Source organism: Macaca fascicularis, chromosome 5 (genome assembly GCF_037993035.2).
Source record: "Macaca fascicularis isolate 582-1 chromosome 5, T2T-MFA8v1.1".
NCBI classification, from domain to species: domain Eukaryota; kingdom Metazoa; phylum Chordata; class Mammalia; order Primates; family Cercopithecidae; genus Macaca; species Macaca fascicularis.
Window position 1 is genome coordinate 165,991,178 of NC_088379.1, and position 17,326 is coordinate 166,008,503.

Consider the following 17,326-nt stretch of genomic DNA (forward strand, 5'->3'; position numbering starts at 1 on the left):
TGAGTGTTACAGCTGTTAAGTTGGCACATTCCTCCCAGTGGGTTTGTGGTCTCACTGACTTCAGGAGTGAAGCTGCAGACTGTCACAGTGAGTGTTATAGCTCATAAAGGTAGTGCGGACCCAAACAATGAGCAGCAGCTAGATTTATTGCGAAGAGTGAAAGAACAAAGCTTCCACAGCATGGAAGGGGATCCGAGTCTGTTGCCGCTGCTGGCTTGGGTGGCCAGTTTTTCTTCCCTTGTTTGGCCCCGCCCACATCCTGCTGATTGGTCCATTTTACAGAGCACTGATTGGCCCATTTTTCAGAGTGATGATTGGTCCGTTTTTACAGAGTGATGATTGGTGAGTTTACAAACCTTTAGCTAGATGCAGAGCGCTGATTGGTGTGTTTACAATCCTTTAGCTAGACAGAAAAGTTCCCCAAGTTCACACCTGACCCAGAAGCCCACCTGGCTTCACCTCTCAAAGATGTCTTTTTGAAGAATTGACCTTTTTGTCATTATGCATTGGTGCTTTTATTGCTGATCACCTTCCATCTTACAAAGTCTAACTTGTCTGAAATCAATATAACTACTTCAGCTTTGTTTTGCATAGTATTGGCATGGTATACATTTCTCCACCACTTTACTTTGGACTTACATCTTTATATCTAAAGTAAGCATCATGTAGAAAAAGCATAATTGAATCTTTTTTTAATCAACTCTAACTATCTCTGCCTTTTAGTTGGTGTATGTAGACCATTCATTTTTAAATGATCCTTGTTATAGTTAGAATAACATTGCTCATGTTTTTGTTTTCCACACAGTGCATTTGTTTTGTTTCCTTCACTCTTTCCTTCCCTGGTTTTAATTGAATATTTTCTATGATTTTATTTTAAATGCTTTTTTTTCATATCTGTTTCACACCCTTCGGAATTTTTTTGTTCTGACCTCGAGTTTACAATAAATATTTTTATTTAATCTAAATTCACCTCCAAATAACACTCTATTGCAGTGTAGGTACTTTCCACCATAGTATTCCTAACTTTTTTCTCCCGTCACTTATAATAGTGACACATTGGTTTCACTTATCTATATCCTATAATTATCAAGTACAGAGGTACTATTACCACTTTAAAGAGTTACCTTTTAAATCAAATAAGAATAAGAAAAATAAATATTTTATTTTACCTTCATTTTCTTCTTTTTTCTAGTGTCCTTGTTTTTTGTCTTTTCCCTTGGTTTTGAACTTCCATGAAGCACTGCTCCTCAGAAAGAGTTCAAGTTCTACAGCTCTTTCAACTGTAATTATCTGTTATTAAATTGGCACCCAGTTAGTGTAGAAAAAGATGTATTGAAGAAGAGTATTTTATAATCTTCCTGTTAAGCCAGTGTTTAAATGGCCCTGTGTCTCAGGATAGTAACCTTCATAAATGTTTCTCCAGTGGTATAATATATTTTTTTTTCCACAGACCTCTACTCTGGTCTACAGTGTACTGTCAATTTCCTTGACTTGATTCCTATTAGCTACTTTTATCCTTTAGTTAGTTACAGGAAGGATAGAAAGAGCTGGGGTAGGAGAAATGCCCTTCCTGCAGCTGTCATAAGGCATTAGAAAAATGCCTTCCCCTGAAGTTTAAGCTTTTGTGATGGAAAAATCTCTTGGTCTATTTTATAATGAGTACCTTTCTTTTGCACCTGCCAGAACCAAGAGGGGATCTTTCTTATATTTTCACCCTGAGAATATGTTGGGCTTTGTAGAAAGACTGAGACCCCCCCAACAGTTTCTCAGTCTCATATTAATCCATACTCAACCACTAACAATGATCAAAGTTACTCTTTTAATATTCCTACCTGTTTAGAGTTCCAGCTGCTTCATTTCCAGTAAAGCAGATCTAGGGTATTTCTTTCAAGATGTGCTGGTTTCTCACATTTTCAGTTGGCAATTCTCCCCACAAATTCAGGATTCAAACAAGTCACTGATTTTTATTTTATCCAGTTTCCTCTTTAATATGGTTTGATTTTGTGTTCCCCCCTAAATTTCATGTTGAATTGTAATCCCTGATGTTGGGGGAGGGACCTGGTGGGAGGTGATTGGATCATGGGGGCAGATTTCTCCCTTGCTGTTCTCATAATACTGAGTGAGTTCTCATGAGGGATCTGGTTGTTTGAAAGTATGTAGCATTTTCTCCTTCACGCTCTCCTGCCATCTTTCCCTTCACCCTCAGCCATGATTGTAAGATTCCTGAGGCCTCTCTGGAAGCAGAAGTCTGTACAGCCTGCGCTACTGAGAGCCGACTAAACCTCTTCCCTTTGTAAACTACCCAGTCACAGGTATGTCTTTATAGCAGTGTGAGAACAAACTAATACACTCCTGTTGTGGGGATGCAAGTGATTAATTCCAAGCTCTTTAAAAATGCAGTTAAAATGTAACTGCATTTTTTCCTACAGCTTACCTCTTGCTGATTCCATTTTTGTCATTCCAATTTATCTAACATTTTGTTTGCTTTCAGAAGTATTATTTTTAGGATCATCTATATGTTTTGTAGGTTTTCTAAACATCTATTGAGTTATAGAGTCCCAAATTAACTTAATGAGATCATACAATCCTAAAATAGTGTATCACTATAAGGCAAACCATGATTTCTGTATCCCCAGCAGAAAAGAATCATACTGCATATAAGTAAAGTAAATTCTTATCTACATGACATGTTTTCTGTGGCCTCTGGAAAACCACTTTAATTCCAAAGCAACTTTTCTCCAACCAATATTTGAAATCCCTGTAACAGGAGATCAATCTTTTATACCACAATGAGAACTAAAACTTCAAATTTTTCCTTGGAGACGTAATATGTTGAGTTCAATTCATATAGAGTAAAATTAAATACAAGTACTTCTAAAGCAGTAAAAGCTTGAAAAGGAAAAGTAATGGATCAGATAAACTGAAAAAAGAACAAAAATATAAGCCTGTTGTGAAGAAACTCTGAAAGTGTCCCTGCTCTCAATTTAAACAACAGATCTATATCTTTATAAAGGAAAGTATCTTACAGTTGGAGGATATAAAGCAGATGGATCTCACCCCTAAAGTGATCATCAACCATTTCCTGTTAGAAAATTAGTGACTTAGTGCTACACAGAAATTTAGTGACTGTTTAACTCTCATAAGCAGGAATATAGATCCAGAGCACTTAAGTGAACCATTTAATACACACGGATAATTAGTAGCAGATATAGAACTAAAATTAAAATATACAAACTCTTATTCTTTGCTAAGTTTTGATTTTGAAACATACAGTAAAAATGTCACTTGACTGAGTTTTGAATCAAATGAGAACTATAAGTCATAATTGTCAAAAAAGCAGAATGTTATGTCTATGAATATTTACAAATATGTGTGTGTGGATATACAGATATATATATATATATATATATGTTCATTGTAATATACACACTTTCAAAATGATGGACTGAGCACATAACTTAGCTCTACCTGGCCTACTCAAATGTATGGTATTATTTTTTTTTTAATTTAAATATCTCTAGCTTTTTCAGAAAGCTATAAATGCAATGCTTACTGGACAAGAAATTTGGGGGAATCCTGGAAATAGAGAAAACAGATAATTTATTACTGAGAATGAAAGTTCAATATGAAATGCTTGAATGAAACGTATGTATAATGGATGAATACAGAGGATCAGGGATTAAAATTACCCTCCCTATAAAAACAACACTAAGAGAGACAAAATGTGTAATTAGTTGCAGTTGTGTATTTTGTGAATAAAATGTATAAAAAATGTATACAAAAGAACAGTATTCACTGAGAGAGGAAAATAGAGCAGACAGAGTAGACAGACTACTAGGAAAGCAGTATTGTAGTCTCTCTAAATTAAGGATAGAAGTTGGAAGTTCAGAAAGGCTAATAAAACTGGAAATACTGTGCAAAGGTATGTAGAAGAGTTTTCCCAAATTGATTTATAGATTTCAGCAATCCCAATTAATATCTAAGCAATCCCAATTAAAATCTTAGCAATCAGTACAGCAGTACAAATAGTACAGAAATAGAACCACCCATCTATAGTCAACTGATCATTGGCAGTGGTGCAAAGCAAATTCAATGGGGGAAACAATAATCTTGTCTATAAACAGTTCAGGGAAGTGATATTTTTCTATACTGAAAAATAAACACTGTTTCATAACTCACAACAGATAAAACAATTAAATTGAAAGGAATCCTATAACCAAATGGAAAATCAAAATGGAAAAAGAAAACATAAAAGGAAGTTTTGACTAGAATGTGGTAAAATTCAACTTCTTATACACTACTCGTGAGCATGTATCATTGTACAATTGCTTTGGAAAGTATTTATACGGTGACATAAAGATCAATTATTGTTTTGGAATGGGGATTTTTCAGGGGTAAGTGGGAATAAAAAAGGTGAATGAACTTTTGGAAATGATGGATGCATGTATTTCAATTGCAGTGATGGTTTCACATGTAACAAATATCACATTGCATATTTTGACCATGTACAGTTTAACTCGTGTCAATTACACCTTAAGAAAACTTTTAAAACAATAAGAAAAAAAGTACATATGGAAATGCAGGATTCCATTTGGCTATGACTAATAGAAAACTTGAACAAATAATAGCTTAAACAAATGAGGGTTTTATTTTTCTCCAAGACAAAGCTCTCAGAGATAAGGCTGATGTAGCAACTCCAGGATTTCATGATTTCATTAATGTGGTAGACTTTTCCATTTTCTGTTCCACTGTCATTAGTGTTGAGTCTCTGCTTTATGGGCTCAGGAATACACCTCTACCTCCAGGAATCAAGAGCATGCTACTGGCAGTTAGAAAAAGGAAATGAAAATAGAAGAGAGTTGTCAGCTGACCCTATTTTAAACAGGTTTTCAATTTTTGTACAGCTCTTTGGCCAAAATTTTGTCCTATGGCAATATTTCTCAGAAAAGAGTCCTTGATATATAGTTTTCATTTTCTTTGTTTAGCTTTACCCACTGTATCTCTGGACTAAATTGAAGTTTTTATAGTTTCTATTAGTAATGAAGGAAGCTATAATGGATATTAGATTGATAACTAGCAGTGTGTGCCAGAGGCATTAATAGTTCTTGTCATAAGTAGGTGTGGAAGAAGAAAGAGAAAAGGTTTCAAGACCAAGAGTACTAAAGTGTATACAGTATGATTCCAAGAGAGTCACATCTTTCATATTGTGAATCCACACTCTCCTTGCTCCTGATAGCTGCAGGTAAATGAATATGTGATTTGGGGCGGGAGAAAGACAGCCAAGATTCATGTAGCCTGAGAGAGAAATATATATACATATGCATATATATATATAATGTTTATATATCAAAAATAAATAAAGCATCCCCTACTCAATGACTAGAGAGCAAAGTACCTCGTATGTAATGAGACCCCTCCGCCTTATATTTTCTAGAAATAAAACCCACAAAAAACAAAAAGCCATAATACCAAAGTAGCATCCTGCCATCAGTGTCCCCAAAAGACATCTCCGTATCTTGAAGGAAAATATGATTATTTTCTCATATTCTAAAGAGTGTTAAATATTTATTCTAAATTCCTGAGAAATGTGTTAACATATATAAGATATTTAATATTAAAAGGTATTTATCTGAAATGCATAAAAATAAATGGAATTTCAGAATCAAGAGAGAAAAAAAATAACTTGAGCAATGATGACAAAAACAAATTACACCCAGCCTAAGATTATAAAATTAACTTATGCCAATGCACTGATAAGAACATTATTAATGAAATAATAAATTTCTAAGAAATTATAAATTATGAGAATTGGACTAAGAAGTAGAAAACCTGAGTGAAGCAATGGCGGTGTAGTTACAAGATAATCAGGGATCTAGACCATTTCAGATGAAACTTGCCAAGTGTCATAAATGAAGTGCTCTCCAGTGCAAACAAAAATAGGGCTCCAACCAGTCAATAGGTATAAATATGATCAGATGTGACAGAACTTAAGAGTTTAAGAAATTTGAGAATTTTCAAACACAGATACATTTCTCACTTTCGGAAATAGTTTAAAGAGATTTCAGGCAAAGCTATAAGTAAAAATAATTATTCTTACATAAATATAAACATGTATTTATTTGTAACTTGTTTACATCTAAAGGTTAAAATGGATTTGGAACAAGTTTTAGGCTAGTTCTGCAGGACAATATGTTACAAACTTATTTTCTCATGAGCTGAAAAATAGATATGGAAGGAAAATATATTTCTTTCCAGAGTGGGTCAGCCATAAAATTTTTTATTCTTTTATTCACAGGTTGGTAAAGATTGAAAACTCTAACTGGTATCATTTTGTATCAGGAGACAGTGATAATTGTGAAGTTTGCTAGTATTATTTGTAAGCAGAGTTTCATAGCACTGACTTTGAATAAATCTAAGTGAAACAAATCAGATTTGCTTAAGATAGCTATGCTAACGTGTTTTGAAATCTGTATTATGTCTTTGTGTAACCCAGTGTGGAGATAGTACATGTCATCTATAATAGTAATTTGAGAATAAATGCAATATTGAATTAAAATGTAATTATGAATAAAGAGACTGCTTTGCATTTAATGATACATAAAAATATTTTAATATTTAATACATATTTTAACATATTTGTTAATTTATTTTACTGTAACATAATATAAACATATTGATTTTTATTTATAATATAACAATGTCTATTATTTATTTGCATATGATGTATATGTTTATAATATAAATATATTTTAATATAAAATAGTTCATCAAAGTTATATCAACAATGATTTATTGATGTGGGGAATTGAATTATAATCTTAAATAGCTACATTCCATGAGTAATTAGGTGGGAAAATACACCAGCTAGAGATACAAATAGCAAGTATGACTAAGTCTCAAAAAAGAAAGAGAAAAAAAATGAAATAATAATTAGTGGATAGCAGATAGAATGCTGCAATATATAACATTATATTTAATCTCCAGGTTCTAATATAAGTTTTATTTTCCTAGAAATAAAAATGATCATTGGTAAAACAGATTCCTTTTCCAGTTTTCTAAGTATTTTAAAAACATTTTCAAAATTGCTTTTACTAATTAATGCTATCACCAGTATTTCCAGGGAGATCCTATTTGCCCACATTCTGGACAATGCTTGGCATTGTTTTTACTTTTTCTTTTTCTACCATCACAATGGTGTGCAGATTGAATTAGCATGACTTTTACTTTCACTTCTTAAAATACCAAGTTGGACAAGCAGTTTTACGTATATTTAATGTCAACACGTGAATTTGTTAGTCATATATTTTCACCAGTTTTCTATAAGCTTGTGGACTTTTTACATTTAAATGTATATTTTGTTTATTCTCAATACTAATTCTTTGTTAATTTTGATATATATAAACGTATCATTTCACACTGGCCCTTGTATTTTAGTTTTTTATACATTAGGTCATGCATATATACCTGTATTTTAATTTAGTTTTAAGGAAGATTAACTTGTCACTTTCTGTCTTTTACAGACAAGAACATCTTTAAAATATACAGATACTTTACCAGCTAATAATAGAAGGATGCATGCTTCTCAGGAGAGAATAAGCAAAGACACAAAAGTGGAAATGTACTAACTATAGAAACGGTCTTCTGAGAGCTCTGTGTGTGTGTGTGTGTGTGTCTGTGATATAAACAATATGTAATGTTAAGGATGTAAAGAAAATGAACTGTTTAGTAGCTGTGGGTATTCTTGCAAGTGCCTATACAGCCCAGACACTCCCCTGCTCACTGTCTTCCCTAGAGGGCTTACTCATTAAAAATGTTCCCGCATTGCCCAGAGGTGAGGCAAGAGGCCAGCTTTTTGTTTGTCCTTTTTATTTATTTGTTTATTTTTTATTATTGTGGTTGAAACATTTAACATAAGATCTACACTTTTAACAAAATTTTTACTACACAATAATAGTGTTGTTTAACTATAGACACTTTGTGCCCATTGAAGAGCAATTAGCTATTTACCCCTCCCCACACCCCTTAGCAATTACCACACTACTCTCTTTTTATGAGTTTGATTATTTTAAATACCTCATAGATGTGGAATCATGGAGTACTTGTCTTTCTGTGATGTCATCCAAGTTCATCCATTTTGTTGCAAATGACAGGATTTCTTTTTTTTTTTTTTTTTCCTCTCCCCTTTTTTCATTATACTTTAATTTCTGGGATACATGTGCAGAACGTGCAGGTTTGTTACATAGGTATATGTGTGCCACGGTGGTTTGCTGCACCCATCAACTAGTCATCTACATTAGGTATTTCTCCTGATGCCATCCCTCTCTAGCCCCCCCATCTCCCAACAGGCCCTGGTGTGTGATATTCCCCTCCCTGTGCCCATATGTTTTCACTGTACAATCCCCACTTATGAGTGAGAACATGCAGTATTTCGTTTTCTGTTCCTGTGTTAGTTTGCTGAGAATGATGGTTTCCAGCTTCATCCATTTCCCTGCAAAGGACATGAACTCATTCTTTTTTATGGCTGCATAGTATTCCATGGTGTATATGTGTGACATTTTCTTAATCCAGTCTAACACTGATGGGCATTTGTGCTGGTTCCAAGTCTTTGCTATTGTGAATCATGCTGCAATAAACATACGTGCGCATGTGTATCATGCTGCAATAAACATACGTGCACATGTGTCTTTATGACAGAATGATTTATAATCCTTTGGGTATATACCCAGTAATGGGATCACTGGGTCAAATGGTATTTCTATTTCTAGATCCTTGAGGAATCGCCACACTGTTTTCCCCAATGATTGAACTAGTTTACACTCCCACCAACAGTGTAAGAGCGTTCCTATTTCTCCACATCCTCTCCAGCATCTATTGTTTCCTAACTTTTTAGTGATTGCCATTCTAACTGGCATGAGATGGTATCTCCTTGTGGTTTTGATTTGCGTTTCTCTAATGACCAGTGATGATGAGCATTTTTTCATATGTTTATTGGTTGCATAAATGTCTTCTGTTGAGAAGTATCTGTTCCTATCCTTTGCCCACTTTTTGATGCGGTTATTAGTTCTTTTTCTTGTAAATTTGTTTAAGTTCCTTGTAGATTCTGAATATTAGTCCTTTGTCAGATGGATAGATTGCAAAATTTCCTCCCATTCTGTAGGTTGCTGTTCACTCTGATAATGGTTTCTTTTGCTGTGCAGAAGCTCTTTAGTTTAATTAGATCCCATTTGTCAATTTCGGCTTTTGTTGCAGTTGCTTTTGGTGTTTTAGTCATGAAATTCTTCCCCATGCCTATGTCCTGAATGGTATTGTCTAGGTTTTTTTCTAGGGTTTTTATGGTTTTAGGAGTTATGTTTGAATCTTTAATCCATCTTGGGTTAATTTTTGTATAAGGTGTAAGGAAGGGGTCCTGTTTCAGTTTTCTGAATAAGGCTAGCTAGTTTTCCCAACACCATTTATTATATAGAGAATCCTTTCCCCATTGCTTATTTTTGTCAGGTTTGTCAGAGATCAGATGGCTGTAGATGTGTGATGTTATGTCTGAGGCCTCTGTTCTGTTCCATTGGTATATATATATATATATATATATATATATATATATATATATATATATATCTGTTTTGGTACCAGTGCCATGATGTTTTGGTTACTGCAGCCTTGCAGTATACATTGAAGTCAGGTAGCCTGATGGCTCCAGCTTTGTTATTTTTGCTTAAAATTGTCTTAGCTATACAGACTCTTTTTTGGTTCCATATGAAATTTAAAGTAGTTTTTCCTAACTCTGTGAAGAAAGTTAATGGTAGCTTGATGGGAATAGCATTGAATCTATAAGTTACTTTCAGCAGATGGCCATTTTCATAACATTGATTCTTCCTATTCATGAGCATGAAATGTTTTTCCATTTGAGTGTGTCCTCTCTTATTCACTTGAGCAGTGGTTTGTAGTTCTCCTTGAAGAGGTCCTTCACACCTCTTGTAAGTGGTATCCTACGTATTTTATTCTCTTTGTAGCAATTGTGAATGGAAGTTTGCTCATAATTGGGCTCTCTGTTTGTCTATTATTGGTATATAGGAATGCTTGTGATTTTTGCGCATTAATTTTGTATTCTGAGACTGCTGAAGTTGCTTATCAGCTTAAGGAGATTTTAGGCTAAGACGATGGAGTTTTCTAAATACACAATCATGTCATTTGCAAATAGAGATAATTTAACTTCCTCTCTTCTTATTTGAATATGCTTTATTTCTTTCTCTTGCCCAATTGCCCTGACCAGAACTTCCAATACTCTGTTGAATAGGAGTAGTGAAAGACGGCATTCTTGTCTTTTGCCGGTATTCAAAGGGAATGCTTTCAGCATTTGCCCATTCATTATAATATTGCCTGTGGATTTGTCATAAATAGTTCTTATTATTTTGAGATACATTCTATCAATACCTAGTTTCTTGAGAATTTTTAGCATGAAAGGGTGTTGACTTCTATTGAAGACTTTTTCTGAATCTATTGCGATAATCATGTGGGTTTTGTTCTTGGTTCTGTTTACGTGGTGGCTTATGTTTACTGGTTTGCATATGTCGAATCAGCCTTGCATCCCAGGGATGAAGCCAACTTGATTGCGGTGGATAAGCTTTTTGATGTGCTGCTGGATTCAGTTTGCCAGTATTTTATTGAGGATTTTTGCATCCATGTTCATCAGTTATATTGGCCTGAAATTTTCTTTTTTTGTTGTGTCTCTGCCAAGTTTTGGTATCAGGATGATGCTGGCCTTGTAAAATGAATTAGGGAAGAGTCTCTCTTTTTCTATTATTTGGAATAGTTTCAGAAGAAATAGTAGCAGCTCCTCTTTGTACCTCTGGTAGAATTCTGCTGTGAATCTGTCTGGTCCCGGGATTTTTTGGTTGATAGGCTATTAATTACTGCCTCAATTTCAGAACTTATTATTGGTCTATTCAGTGATTCAACTTCTTGCATGTTTAGTCTTGGGAGGGTGTATGTGTTCAGGAATATATCCATTTATTCTAGATTTTCTAGTTTATTTGCATTGAGGTGTTTATAGTATTCTCTGATGGTAGTCTGTATTTCTGTGGGATCAGTGATGACATTCTGTTTAACATTTTTGATTGTGTCTATTTGATTCTTCTCTGTTTTCTTCTTTATTAGTCTGGCTAGCAGTCTGTTTTGTTAATGTTTTCAAAAACCAGCTGCTGTATTCATTTATTTTTTGAAGGGTTTTTTGTGTCTCTATCTCCTTCAGTTATGCTCTCATTTTACTTATTTCTTGTCTTCTGCTATCTTTTGATTTTGTTTGCTCTTGCTTCTCTAGTTCTTTGAATTGTGATGTTAGGATGTAGATTTTAGATATTTCCCACTTTCTCCTGTGGGCATTTAGTGTTATAAATTTCCCTCTCAATACTGCTTTAGCTGTGACCCAGAGATTCTGGTACATTGTGTCTTTGTTCTCATTGGTTTCAAAGAACTTATTTATTTCTGCCTTCATATCTTTGTTTACCCAGTAGTTATTCAGCAGAGGTTGTTCAGATTGCATGTAGTTATGCAGTTTTGAGTAAGTTTCTTAATCCTGAGTTCTAATTTGATTGCACTGTGGTCTGAGAGACTGTTATGATTTCCTTTCTTTTGCATTTGCTGAGGACTGTTGTACTTCCAATTATTTAGTCAATTTAGAATAAGTGCCATGTGGTTCTGAGAAGAATGTATATTCTATTGATTTGGGGTGGAGAGTTCTGTAGATGTCTATTAGATCTGCTTGGTCCAGAGCTGAGTTCAAGTCCTGAATATCCTTGTTAATTTTCTGTCTCCTTGATCTGACTAATATTGACAGTGGGGTGTTAAAGTCTCCCACTATTATTATGTGGAACTCGAAGTCTCTTTGTATGTCTCTAAGAACTTGCTTTATGAATTGAGTGCTCCTGCACTGGGTGTGTATATATTTAGGATAGTTAGTTCTTCTTGTTGCACTGATTATTTTACCATTATGTAATGCCCTTCTTTTTTTATCTTTGTTGGTTTAAAGTCTGTTTCATCAGATACTAGGATAGCAACCCCTGCATTTTTTTTTTTTTTAATTTCCATTAGCTCGGTAAATTTTCCTCCGTCTCTTTATTTTGAGCCTACGTGTGTCTTTGCACATGAGATTGGTCTCCTGATGGGTTTTCACTCTTCATCCAATTCGCTAGTCTGTGTCTTTTAATTGGGGCATTTAGCCTGTTTACATTTAAGTTTAATATTGGTATGTGTGAATTTGATCCTGTCATTATGATGCTAGCTGGTTGTTTTGCCCATTAGTTGCAGTTTCTTCATAGTGTCAATAGTCTTTACATTTTGGGTTGTTTTTGCAGTGGCTGGTACCAGTTTTTTCTTTCCATATTTAGTGCTTCCTTCAGAAGCTCTTGTAAGGTAGGCCTAGTGGTGACAAAATCTCTCAGCATTTGCTTGTCTGTAAAGGATTTTATTTCTCCTTCACTTATGAAGCTTAGTTTGGCTGGATATGAAATTCTGGGTTGAAAATTGTTTTCTTTTAAGAATATTGCCTGTTGGCGCCTCATTCTCTTCTGGCTTGTAGGGTTTCTGCAGAGAGATCCGCTGTTAGTCTGATGGACTTCCCTTTGTAGGTAACCCGACCTTTCTTTCTGGCTGCCCTTAATATATTTTCCTTCATTTTGACCTTGGTTAATTCAATCATTATGTGTCTTGGGGTTGCTCTTCTCAAGGGGTATCTTTGTGATGTTGTCTGTATCTCCTGAATTTGAATATTGGACTGTCTTGCTAGATTGGGGAAGTTCTCCTGAATAAGATCCTGAAGTGTGTTTTCCAACTTGATTCCATTCTCCCCATCACTTTCAGGTATGCCAATCAAAAAAGACCAGGTTTGGTCTTTTCACATAGTCTCATATTTCTTGGAGGCTTCATTTGTTCCTTTTCATTCTTTTTTCTCTAATCTTGTCTTCATGCTTTATTTCATTAAGTTGATCTTCAATCTCTGATATCCTTTCTTCTGCTTGATTGATTCCGCTATTGATACTTGTGTATGCTTCATGAAGGTATCGTGCTGTGTTTTTCAGCTCCATCAGTTCATTTATGTTCTTCTCCAAACTGGTTATTCTAGTTAGCAATTCCTCTAACCTTTTGTCAAGGTTCTTAGCTTCCTTGCATTGGGTTAGAACATGTTCTTTAGCTTAGAGGAGTTTATTATCCACCTTCTGAAGCCTACTTCTGTCAATTTGTCAAACTCATTCGCCAGTTTTGTTCCCTTGCTGGCAAGGAGTTGTGATCCTTTGGAGGAGAAGTGGCACTCTGGTTTTCGGAATTTTCAGCATTTTTGTGCTGGTTTTCCCTCATCTCCATGGATTTATCTAACTTTGGTCTTTGATGTGAGTGTCCTTTGGATGGGGTTTTTGTTGTTATTGATGTTATTCCATTCTGTTTGTCAGTTTTCCCTCTAACAGTCAGGCCCCTCTGCTGAAGGTCTGCTGGAGTTTGCCTGAGGTCCACTCCAGACCCTGTTTGCCTGGTTATCACCAGCAGAAGCGGCAGAACAGCAAACATTGCTGCCTGTTCCTTCTTCTGGAAGCTTTGTCCCAGAGGGGCACCTGCCAGATGCCAGTCGGAGCTCTCCTGTATCAGGTGTCTGTCAATGCCTCCTGGGAGGTGTCTCCCCATCAGGAGGCAAGGGGCTCAGGGACCCACTTGAGGAGGCAGTCTGTCCTTTAGCAGAGCTCGAGCACTGTGTTGGGAGATCTGCTGATCTCTTCAGAGCTGGCAGGCAGGAACGTTTAAGTTGACTGAAGCTGCACCCACAGCTGCCCTTTTCCCTGGGTGCTCTGTCCCAGGGAGATGGGAGTTTTATCTATAATCCCCTGACTGGGGCTGTTGCCTTTCTTTCAGAGATGCCCTGCACAGAGAGGAGAAATCTAGACAGGCAGTCTGGCTACAGTGACTTTGGGGTGCTGTGCTGGGCTCCACCCAGTTTGAACTCCCTGGAAGCTTTGGTTACACTGTAAGGGGAAAACCGCCTACTGAAGCCTCAGTAATAGCAGACAACCCTCCCCCCACCAAGCTCGAGCATCTCCGGTCCACTTCAGGCTGCTGTGCTGGCACGGAGAATTTTCAAACCAATGGATCTTAGCTTGCTGGGCTCCCTAGGGGTGGGATCAGCTGAGCAAGACCACTTGACTCCCTGACTTCAGCCCTGTTTCCAGGGGAGTGAATGGTTCTCTCTTGCTGGCATTTCAGGTGCCTTTGAGGTACAAAAAAAATACTCCTGCAGCTAGCTCAGGGTCTGCATAAACTGTCACCCAGTTTTGAGCTTGAAACCCAGGGCCCTTACGGTGTAGGCACCCGAGTGACTCTCCTGGTCTGTGGGTTGCAAAGGCCATGGGAAAAGTGTAGTATCTGGGCTGGTGCGCAGTTCCTCACAGCACTGTCCCTCACGGTTTCCCTTGGCTAGGGGAGGGAGTTCCCCGACCCTTTGTGCTTCCTGGCTGAGGCAACACCCCCCTGCCTGCTTCAGCTCACCCTCCATGGGCTGCTCCCACTTTCTAACCAGTCCCAGTGATATGAACTGGGTACCTCCATTGGAAATACAGAAATCACCTGCCTTCTGTGTTGGTCTCACTGGGAGCTGCAGACCAGAGCTGTTCCTATTCTGCCATCTTGCCTGGGAATCCCTCCTTCTTTTTTATGCTGAATAATATTCTATGTATATATCATATTTTCTTTATACATTCATTCATTGATAGACACAGGTTGATTCCATATTACAAATAATGCTGCAATGTGAATAATGCTGCAAAGAATCTGGAAGTGCACATATCTCTGAGATTCTGATTTCAATTCTTTTGGATATATACTCAGAAGTGGAAATTGTTGACAAATATGGTTATTCTATTTTCAATTTTTTGAGGAACATTATTTTCATAGTGGCTGCACCACTTTGCATTCCCACCAAAAGTGCTACAAGGGTTTCAGATTCTCCACATCCTTGCCAACAAGTATCTTTTGTTGCTGTTTTTAATTCCAGTGAGTGTGAAGTGATATCTCATTGTGTTTTGATTTACATTGCCCTGATGATTAGTGATGTTGCACATATTTTTATATACCTTTTGGCCATTTGTATGTCTCTTGTCATTATTATTTCTGCTTCCTATGTCTCTCATTACTCTCTTGTTATTATTTCTACTCTTTACAGAAATTTACCTAACATGAATAAATAGAGTCCTTTATATACTTTTTCTAACAGTGCTTTATGTTTTCCCCTTCATATTTAAGCCTGAAATACACTTAGAATTTATTTTGTGTGTGGGGTGCAATGGGATTCTTATGAGGATAAAATGTAAACTATTTAATGAAGTTAATTCAAAAAATATACAAAATAATGTGGAGTTTATATATATATATATATATATATATATATTTTTTTTTTTTTTTTTTGAGACGGAGTCTTGCTCTGTCACCCAGGCTGGAGTGCAGTGGCCGGATCTCAGCTCACTGCAAGCTCCTCCTCTCGGGTTCACGCCATTCTCCTGCCTCAGCCTCCCGAGTAACTGGGACTACAGGCACCCGCCACTTCGCCCGGCTAGTTTTTTGTATTTTTTAGTAGAGACGGGGTTTCATCGTATTAGCCAGGATGGTCTCGATCTCCTGACCTCATGATCCGCCCGTCTCGGCCTCCCAAAGTGCTGGGATTACAGGCTTGAGCCACCGCGCCCGGCCAGTGGAGTTCATATTTTAAAGCAAAGTTATTCTCACAGAACTAAGTATAAGAAAAGGGATGGAATGGGAAGAATAATGAGATGTGGGTTTAGATTAAAGGCCGGCCCTGCATGTAACTAACTATACAGAGGGAGAGATTGGAGACAAACGTGAAGTACCATTTTCATTGACTTTAGAACATATATTTGTTTTCACATTTTTAACAATTCTAAAGTTGAGATCATTCAATCACTGGCATGTGGTAGTTCATTTGGCAGATTTTTTCTTTGGTAATGTTACGCAAACTATGGCATAACATAGAATCAAGAACACCTTAGATTTGATGAAGTACTTTAATAAAATATTCTCTATGAGCTGAAGAGGGAACAGATATTTAAATTGATGGAATCCACTGGCTGTCCAACGGAACCAATGATCAAAGACTCATGGTGAAACAGATTAAGATAAAATTCCAGAGACTGAAAATTGAAGAGAAAATATTCTCATTTATATAAGGGGCAAAAAGCAATTGAACTAAGAAGTGAAGAAAATTAGACTAATATCATTGTTCTCATCAATAATGAAGATTACAAACAATCGACATCTTCCAAATTATAACAAAATATTTTTGAACTTATAATTCCATAAACTGGAAAGCTATCAAGTCATCACAAGATACTGTCACATTGGGAATCTCGCTTTGAATGATCTCAAGTTTTGCCTTTTGTTAGCGAATTGATTCCCAAATCCCAAGCTTCTACATAGGCAAATATTTTGAGTGTTTGAATATTCAAACTGAATATTTTCAATAGCCAAAGAATAAGAACATTAGTCATCTATATGACAAAAAATTACTCAAAAAGTTACGACAGCAAAATGTAAAGTTCTATTTCAAAAAAGGTAAAATTGGAAACAGAAGGAATGGGAGTAAAGATAACCTAAGAAAGAAAAGAAAAAAAATAAAAGCAAATTCAATGGACCGAATGAATGACAGTCTTCACTGAGCAAGAAATATTTGAAGCATGGACACATCTATTTTCTATTGGATTATTCACAATACTTGCTCTACAATATTGATTGCATTATTATAACTGTGTAAATGTTGTGTGGGGAGTTAAGTTTCCAATTTTAAACTGAAGAAAAAGCACAGAAGAGTTCATTATATATGGAAAGGAGGACAAATGTTGTAAAATTTGACAATGAAATAATCATAGTAAAATTAACACAAACCAGGAGTTGAGCACAGAAGTGGGGAGCAGGGAAATTTAGTGCATTCTTTACAGTTTTTAATGGTAAATCAGTATTATTTCTAACAAATTTTACAATAGACTAAAGAAAAAATGTACATAACTCAAAGTTATATAACTGATCATCAAATAAGTAAAAATTAAAAACAAAAAATGGTTATCTCTGAAAATGGGTCTGAAGCAGGGAAGAGAGACTGGTAACTTTTTTATTTTAAGATCCTATCTTTAAAACTATTATTATTATTTTTCATAAATGATTCAGAATTGTAGGAAAGTTAAAAAGAATAGAGAAAAAAATTTGTTCCTCTCCTTTTTTACCTCTGAATCAGTTAATTTAATTTTAGATTATTTCTCTTCCACATGTGTACAAATATTTTATT

General features: G+C 35.8%; 1 long non-coding RNA gene across 1 annotated transcript in view; it reads right to left on the reverse strand.

The window, feature by feature from the left end:
* Positions 1–17,326, reverse strand: part of LOC135971030 (uncharacterized) — a 328,545-nt gene that overhangs the window by 198,102 nt on the left and 113,117 nt on the right. Inside the window, exon 2 of the long non-coding RNA XR_010587055.1 lies at positions 1,170–1,290. This is a non-coding gene — a long non-coding RNA (uncharacterized lncRNA). The remainder of the gene's footprint in view (positions 1–1,169; positions 1,291–17,326) is intronic.